The following is a 9,657-nucleotide window of genomic DNA, read 5'->3' as shown; positions in this document are numbered from 1 at the left end:
TTCCCAACTTGACTCCATTTAGATAGTAATCTGCCTTCCTGATTTTGTTACCAAAGTGACCAAACCTCACATTTATCCGCATTAAACGTCATCTGCCATGCATCTGCCCACTCCCCCAACCTGTCCAAGTCACCCTGCATTCTCATAGCATCCTCCTCACACTTCACACTGCCACCCAGCTTTGTGTCATCTGCAAATTTGCTAATGTTACTTTGAATCCCTTCATCCAAATCATTGATGTATATTGTAAATAGCTGCGGTCCCAGCACTGAGCCTTGTGGTACCCCAATAGTCACTGCCTGCCATTCTGAAAGGGACCCGTTCATCCCTACTCTTTGTTTCCTGTCTGCCAACCACTTATCTATTCATGTCAGCACTCTACCCCCCCAATACCATGGGCCCTAATTTTGCCCACTAATCTCCTATGTGGGACCTTATCAAATGCTTTCTGAAAGTCCAGGTACACTACATCCACTGGCTCTCCCTTGTCCATTATCCTAGTTGCATCATCAAAAAATTCCAGAAGATTAGTCAAGCATGATTTCCCCTTCGTAAATCCATGATGACTCGGACTAATTCTGTTACTGCTATCCAAATGTTCGGCTATCTCATCTTTTATAATTGACTCCAGCATCTTCCCCGCCATCGATGTCAGGCTAACTGGTCTATAATTCCCTGTTTTCTCTCTCCCGCCTTTCTTAAAAAGTGGAATAACGTTAGCTACCCTCCAATCCACAGGAACTGATCTTGAGTCCATAGAACATTACAATTATTGGCAAACAAATGGCCCTGCTTTGAGTCAATGCTGAACTCTCATAAAACAAGTCAATTAGCCCCCTTCCTCTCCCTGCCCTAATAATCTGACAAGTTGACTTCTCTCAAGTTCCTTCCAGTTCTCATACGAAAGCCATTTTACACTGTTTCGGCCACTCCTTACAAGTAATGTTTTGAATCATATCTAACATCTGTGTAGAAAAAAACATCTGTCCACACTTAGTTTGTGCTCATAGCAATAACTGTGCCCCACCCATAGTTGAACCATCTGTTAATGGGAATTGATTTCTACTGCTTTCACTTACTAAACCACGCATAACCTGTACACCTCTGTCAAATCCTCCCCTCATCCCAAAGACTGTTCCAATAATTATTTTTGGATCCTTCGTAGGATATTCACATCCTTCCTAGTGTGTGGGACACTGTATGAATCTTATGACTAGAGCCAGGATTTTGCCATATATATGCCAAAGGTGCCTTTTCCTGCTATTTTTGATGACCACCAAGATTATGCCTTTTTCACGGTCGAGTGCCTAATTCAGCCGTTTTTTGCCGTTTCGCTGAAAGATTGTGATTTTCTTTAGTTGTACCGTGATTACAATGACGTTTTCTATGTTAACAGGTTAATATTAATGTTATTATTAATGTGTTAACATAATGTAAATTACAAGAAAACTTCTACCACCGGGGTGAAACCGGGGGCGCCACCATCGGTCGTTCATTCGTTCGTGCAGTTGCCCGCTGGTTCCGTCTTCTCCAAAATCTACTTATTGCTTCCAATTTTACAAACTTCCCACGAGCTACTACTTCCCTTTGGAAACATGGCGCAACATTATTGAATATCATGCAGGTTTTCAACAAAGTAACTAACGATATTCATAAAGTTCCTGGCGATGTTGGTAAAGACATACACGGAAAATGTGAGAGAGTGATTTTAGCTAACAAAGATCTTGAAGAAATACAAAACATAGATAAAGTTCTCAAAGGTAGTTGTTATGCATAACATATCAACATTAATATATAGAGTCTGTAGCTTGTTTCGGGTATGCACCAGTGACCTCAGCTGAGGTAGAAAGAAGTTCTTCACAACTGAAGAACAGACGGCATAGTTTAACACTAGATAATTTGAAAAATATCCTAGTAATTATGTGCAACCAGGTAATTTAATGTAATGTACCTTTATATTAAATATAGTTATTAATTATATAATATGCCTATATTTTAATCATATTTTGTGTGGAAATACATGCCTTGTTATGCCTTTTTTTGGCAATAAATGCTTTGCGTGCCTTTTTTGTAATTTTCTTATGCCTTGTATTTTTAGTGTCTAAACATCCTGGCTCTACTTATGATCCTATATGATTACTAACTGTTATTTCACTTTGCTTTGTAACTTTCAAAAATGTATGCACATACTGTATATATCTGCATCCTTCTTTATGTATCATCTTTACCACTGTGGTATTCAATCCATAGTTTCTTAACATGCATTTCTACTAGCCTATCTATGTCTTGTTACAGATTTTTCACCAATTTTTCTCCATTTATAGATCAGCTTCTTTGTCCCTTATTGGTCCCACCACAACCTTTGATACTGATCACTTTCGAATGAACAATTTTGAGGAAGGACTTATTTATTGATTGTTCATTCTAACATTATTACCGTCACTGCTGAGATTATTGAAACCTTTTTATATCAACACCCTACAGCTCTTGAACCTTTCATAATAACCCTGCAGATTTGCTCATCTACTTAGGTGGCCATCTGTAGCAAATCCCCACAGGTGTGGTAACTACCACCTCACGTTGCAGCTCTAACCATACGTACACCTCGAGAACATCACTTCTTTCTAACAGCGCTATATTTTGTTGAATTTGTATACCTTGTTTACAGCAACACTGAGAATATCACCATATCTTTGAAGAGGCAACAAGCTTCCCCCTTGAACCACAGCATTCCATTTGCTGAATGTGCTCCGGAAATTAGTAGGGGGCGCTGTCCTGTGCACGGCTGCCCAGCCAGCAGCTGTCTGTCTCTTCATCTCTTTATTTTTTATTTTAGTTAGTTAAGTGTTTTGTTTGGAGGCCTAGAGTTTTTTTATGTGGGGGGGGGGGGGGGGGGGGGGGGGGGGGGGGGGGGGGGGGGGGGGAGAAAACCTTTCAGGGTCCCTACCTGGTCGGAGAGGCAGCTTTTCTCCGGGCTGCATCTTCGACCCGTCCTCGCGGCCTACCAGCGGACCTGGAGCGGCGTTTCCTGTTGGGGACCGCCCAGAACCTCGGCTTCGGCAGCGGCACAGCGCTGGAGCGCTATCGTGGAGCGGGCGATGCCTTGCCCGGGTCGCCACGCTGGAGCTCCGGTGAGCTGAGACCGCCGGGAAAAACATCGCGGAGCTGCGGGACTGTGGAGCGACCAGCTGCGGGAGGCGGAGCTGATCTTAACATCGGGAGCCTGGAATCTCTAGATGAGATCGCCAGTTGTGGAGCTCCAACCGGCGCGGCCTTGTTGGCTTCGGAAGCCACGGCCTCCAGTGCGGAAGCGGCCGTTCCAGGGTTCCCAGGCCGCTGGGAGGACTCTCCCGATGCCGGAGCAACATCACCCGGCAAGAACGGCCTGGAACATCGGGCCTCCGTAGAGGCAACTGTGGAGGCCTCAATAGGCCCGACTATGGGTGAACTGGGGTTGGGGACTGGACTTTGTGCCTTCCCTCATGGTGGGAGCCATTGTGGGGGGATGGTCTATGTGTTTAAGACCCTCATTGGTGTTATGGCTGTATTCTTTTTTTGTGTGCTGCAAAATGGCAAAAAGCATTTCACTTCACTACACCTGGGTGTATGTGAATGTGACTAATAAAATACCTTTGATACCTTTGAAATGCTGTTAGGCGAGATGCTCCGAGCAACAATACTGCACAACTTGGAGAAGACGTCAGTTGTGATGCTATCCATATATGACCATCGCACCTGCACTACCTTCTATCTGGTCAGAAAATCTATAAGATCCCAGTGTCATCTTCAGTATTCCTATTCAAAAGCTTCGGCAAACTTCGGGAGTGCAAAGTGGGAATTCAGGAAGAGAAATCTTTAAGGGGCCACTGCAAATTCATCCTTTTATTTCAATGGGCACAAATCTACACTGAAACTATGTGTCAACAGGTCAGATTTCCCTGTGTCTGTGTCCCACTTTGGATCACCAATAGAATGGTGCAATCATTTTTATAGAAGGAGGTTTGTTGGCTTTGGGTGGTGCAACAGGACACAATGGGCCAGGTCGCTGGCGAAGTTGAGTAAGAACTGAAACAAACAGTAAGTATGCTTGGTCAATAACCTTCCATATAGCAGGTAGATGTAGAAACAAAGAGGTTAGTTCAGAAAAATAACACTCTTCCATAACTTGCCTTTTCTCTTCATAATGGCCAATCACTTTATCATACATTTTCAGCACTTTCTGCTTTGTTGCGGGCTTCTAGCATTTCAAAGGTTTCAAAGGTTCCTGTTTACTGTTTTCCTGATAATTCAGCCAATAATTTGAAATGAATTAATACGTTTATTGGCCAAGTATTCACATACAAGGAATTTGTGTTGGTGCTCCGCCCGCAAGTGACAACATGACATACAGTGAAAGTTTGGAATGACACATAAAGCATTAAACATTAATAATAAAACATTATTGATTAAACATGTGAATACCATTGATGTAATATCAGAGCAAAAGGAGGCTAAAGATTTTTGGTTATTGAGTAGAGCTACTACTCATGGAAAAAAGCTGGTTTTATGTCTGGCTGTGGCAGCGTTGACAGTCCGGAGTCGCCTTCCAGAGGGAAATGATTCAAAGAGTTTGTGGCCGGGGTGGGAGGGGTCAGAGACGTTCTTAGCCGCTCGCTTCCTGACCCTTGCAGTGTACAGTTCGTCAATGGAGGGAAAGTTGCAGCCAATAACCTTCTCAGTTGGTCGGACGATTCGCTGCAGCATCCGGATATCGTGCTTGGTGGCTGTGCCAAACCAGACCATGATGAAGAAGGTGAGGACAGAATCTATGATGGCCGTATAGAATTGGACCATTATTGCCTGTGGCAGATTGTGCTTCCTCAGCTGCCGAAAAAAATGTTTGCCTTAGTAACGATGATCAGTTAAAACTGTGTTGCCAACTGTCGAAGAATCTTCAGAAGATTTCTTGTGAATCCTCACCACAGTTCAGTAAATAAACAGTGGACATTTCGTACTTTACTTCTGCCAGTGACTGAAGTTGCTGCAGGAGATGAGGAGAAACACATGAAATGTTCCGCAGTGTATTAGAGGCATGTGAAATATAACTCATAGTGTCACCCCATAGCCTTAAGATCAGATGAAATGAGATCTATTGGATTGAGTGTCTTGGACTTGGACTTTCCCTCAAGGAACGCACAAGAGCATAACTGAGAGTGTCACTGCTGATGCAAATAGACACAAATATTGCACATCAGACTAAATACAATTGTTATCAGCGTCTGATACTCCAAGTGATACAGAACAGAACAAACATAATTCCTTATGCAGTCTTTAGAAGGTTGACATTTACTGAAATGGACAGATGAGTACACATCTATTTTGCAAATAAAGCAGCGATATCATGGGCATCACAGTGGCGCAGTGCCAGAGACCCTGTTCAATCCCAACTATGGTACTGTCTGTATGGAGTTTGTACGTCCTACCCATGACAGGACGTGGAATTCTCTGCCTCAGGGCGATGGAGGCAGGTTTTCTGGATGCTCTCAAGAGAGAGCTAGATAGGGCTCTTAAAGATAGCAGAGACAGGGGATATGGGGAGAAGACAGGAACGGGGTACTGATTGGGGATTATCAGCCATGATCACATTGAATGGTGGTGCTGGTTCGAAGGGCCAAATGGCCTACTCCTGCGCCTATTGTCTATTGATAGTGTGGGTTTTCTCTGAGATCTTCGGTTTCCTCCCACACTCCAAAGGCATACAGGTTTGTTGGTTAAGAAATGTGTTGGATGGAACTGCAGATGCTGGTTTAAACCGAAGATAGACACAAAATGCTGGAGTAACTCGGCGGGACAGGCAGCATCTCTGGAGAAAAGGAATGGGTGACGTATCAAGACAAGGCTCTTCTTCAGACTGAGAGGCAGGGGAGGGGGAGGTACAGAGATAAGGAAGAGTAAAGAACAAAACATCTGAGGTGGTGGCGATCAAGGAAAATGTAGAAAAAATCATTGTTAGGTAGGAGAAGGTAACAACAAAGCAAACAGATAAAATGTAATCAGGGACAGTCAGACTGATCAGAGAACTGGGCAGGGGGAGGGATGGAGATAAAGGGAAAGCAAGGGTTTAGAGAAGTCAATATTCATACCACTGGTTTGTAAGCTGCCCAAGTTGACCTCATATTTTGCTTGGGCAGCATGAATATTGACTGCTCTAACTACAACTAACCCTAGCTTTCCATCTTTGATGTCTCGTACACATCCTTATCTCCCCCTCCTCCAACTCTCAGTCCGAAGAAGGGTCTAGACCCTAAACGTCACCCATTCCTTCTCTCTGGAGATGCTGTCTGTCCCACTGAGTTACTCCAGCATTGTGTGCCTCCTTCAGGTTTGTAGGTTAATTGGCTTGGTGTAAGTGTAAATTGTCCCTAGTGTGTGTAGGATAGTGTTAATGTGCAGGGATCGCAGGTCAGTGCGGACCCGGTGGGCTGAAGGGCCTGTTTCCGCGGTGTATCTCTAAATTAAATTAAAAATTCAATGCATTTTAATGGTAGGGTTGGAAAATGGCCATTTTGCGATGAAGGTGATGCAATTCAGACAGCAATGTTTGGGAATGGGCACCTCACAGTCCAGCTGCTCCTTGTCAAAAGCAAAACCATTCACCCATTGATAACAAATAATGCCATTAACCTCCAATATTTAAAATATATATCTGGACCTATGCAAAATGCAAACTTTTGGTTTAGGTTAATCAAATGCAGCTGGAAAAAAATTAGGCTTGAACACATTCAATATGTTTAAGAAGGAACTGCAGATGCTGGAAAAATCAAAGATAGATAAAAATGCTTGAGAAACTCAGCGGGTGAGGTAGCATCTATGGAGCGAAGGAAAAGGTGATGTTTCGGGTCGAGTCTGAGGAAGGGTCTCAACCCGAACGTCACCTTATTCTTCAATATCAGCTATTTAATATATCATAACATTCCAACATTTAGTTGGTTATGTAGCTTGGGTATTTTAACCATGACCAAACTGAACTTGCTCTCGTGAAAGAAACCACATGTTTTTTGAGCGAAAAAAACACGTTTTTTGTATATTTTCACAAGGAATCTATAATCTTTCATTCCAAGTAGGATAACATTGCAGATAATACATAAATGCATAGATAGATACGTGGACAATAGGTGCAGGATTAGGCCATTCGGCCCTTCGAGTCAGCACCGCCATTCAATTTGATCATGGGTCATCATCCACAATCAGTATCCTGTTTCTGCCTTCTCCCCATATCCCTTGATTCTGCTAGCCCTAGGAGCTCTATCTATCTCTCTTTTTAATGCATCCAATGTATCGGCCTCCACTGCCTTGTGAGGCAGAGAATTCCACAAATTCATAACTCTCTGTGTGAAAAAGCTTTTCCTCATCTCTGTACTGAATGGCCTCCCCCTTAAGGGCCTGTGACGCGACCTTTCAGCATCTGTCTTCGACCTTCAAGCTCGAGAACACTCGCCTGGAAAGCCTCAAGCTGGAACGACCATCAGCGATGAAACCGCGAGCTGGATCGACCGACCGCACACACACACACAAACACATCGCAAAGGTGGGGGCCAGGAAAAGCGGGAAAGTGCTGTCTGAAATTCACACCCGCTATGAACAGGAAGGTAAAAGACGGCTGCACAGTGTACGGTATGTCCTTTAGAGAGCGCGGGGTTGAGAGAAGGGGGAGAAGGAGTGGAGACACTTAAGAAATCAGACAAAGTTTAATAAAGTTTAGCGGGCATTTTACATTACGTCGGTGTTCCTTGGTCCTGAAATCTCCAATGAGCCAATTAAAATGCCTGGTCAGAGAAGGAGATTGCCTACAGCTGCCCTCGATTGCCTGTAACTACATAGCAACCTCGCTCCACTGCACCACGAGTTCAAAAGAACTATGCCAAACAGTTTTATGCCACTCGTGGAAAAATTTTCAACATGCTGAATAATTTTCCTTGACAAAACTGAGGCCGTGAGTTTGCGGAGGAACATCCCTCGAGCATGAAGGAGAGTTCCAATGACCTCCTGGAACCTCCTAGGCCCACATGTCGACCATGCTGCGAGTTTGAGTCAAGGGCAAACTTCTAAACTCGCGGATTAGGTCAACGCAGTGGGACAGCCCCTTCATTCTTAAACTGTGGACCCTGGTTCTGTACTCCTCCCAACATATTAGCCCCTTTAAGGAAGGGCAAAAGCTCTGAGCCAACGGGTTGAGGAGGCACTTAAGTGGATCAGAGGGCAATATTTACTGTTGGTGTCAGGAAGATGAGTGCCCAGGTTTGAGCAGCTCCATGCAAGGAGAAGGAAGGTCAATGATGCTACAGCAGAGGGGTGGAAATAGACCAGGAACACCAAGGATGAATCCAGTGGGTTATTTATTTCTAACAGCTGTCCTAAACCCCAGCATTAGGTACCAGCTGAAACAGTCAGACATTAAGGGAATTGTATTTCAATAGGAAAGTCGGCACATAGTTGCCATTTCAAGAAATCAGGTCTTCGTGAAAGCCAAGGAACATGGAGCAGTATTACAGAAAGCTTTGCGTAGAGCACGCTGAATGTTCTCAACAGGATGGGGCATGGGGAAGAAAGGGGAAGGGGGGTATTACTTGTCATTGAAGGATTCAATGCATATATCGTTGCCACTCATGCAGAATATGTGGTGCAATTCCTCCAATTTGTAGGTGAGCTCATTCGGGCAATGGAGGAGGCTGAGGATGGAATGCAGTAGATGAGGTATGACGAGGTGCATCAGAACCTCTGTCTCACCTGGAAGAGCGCTGGTGCCCCTGGATGGAAGTGAGATAGGAGGTGTAGAGACAGGTGTTACATCTCCTGCGTTTGCAGGGGAAAGTACCCGGGGAGGGGCAGTTTGGTTGGGACGGGATGCGTGAACCAAGGAGTTGTGGAGGGAGTCATCTCTACGGAAAGTGGACAGGGGTGGGTACGGGAAGATGTGGTTGGTGGTGGGATCACGTTGAAATTGGCAGAGAATGATGTGTTGTATAGGGAGGATGTTAGGGTGAAAGTTGAGGATGAGGGGAACTCTCTCCATTCCAAAGACTTCAGCAGTACTTCCAGATGAGACAGAAGTTGATGCGCATCTATTCAAACCTCATCTCCTGTATTCCATGCTCCTGATGTGGACTCCTTTACATCACAGACTAGCTGACCATTTCACCAAACACTTGCACTCGGTCCACATAGGCCTACCCGATCTCCTAGTCACTAACCATTCTAACTTCTCTTCCCATTCCCAAACCTGCCTTCCTGTCCTTGACCTCCTCTATTGCCAGAGTGATGCCATTTGAAAACTGGAGAAATAACACGTCATATTCCGAAGAGAGGCGCAAAAAGCTGGAGCAACTCAGCGGGACAGGCAGTATCTATGGAGAGAAGGAATGGGTGATGTTTCAGGTCGAGACCCTTCTTCAGGCAGTTCCACTGGTCACGGTGGGTCACGGTGGCGCAGTGGTAGAGTTGCTGCCTTACAGCGAATGCAGCGCCGGAGACCCGGGTTCGATCCCTACTACGGGTGCTGTCTGTACGGAGTTTGTATGTTCTCCCCGTGACCTGCGTGGGTTTTCTCCAAGGCCTTCGGTTTCCTCCCACATTCCAAAGGCGTACAGGTTTGTAAGTTAATTGGCTTGGTAAATGTAA

The sequence above is a fragment of the Leucoraja erinacea genome, chromosome 1 (genome assembly GCF_028641065.1).
Source record: "Leucoraja erinacea ecotype New England chromosome 1, Leri_hhj_1, whole genome shotgun sequence".
In the NCBI taxonomy this organism is placed as follows: domain Eukaryota; kingdom Metazoa; phylum Chordata; class Chondrichthyes; order Rajiformes; family Rajidae; genus Leucoraja; species Leucoraja erinaceus.
Note: the sequence above shows the minus strand (reverse complement) of the source record.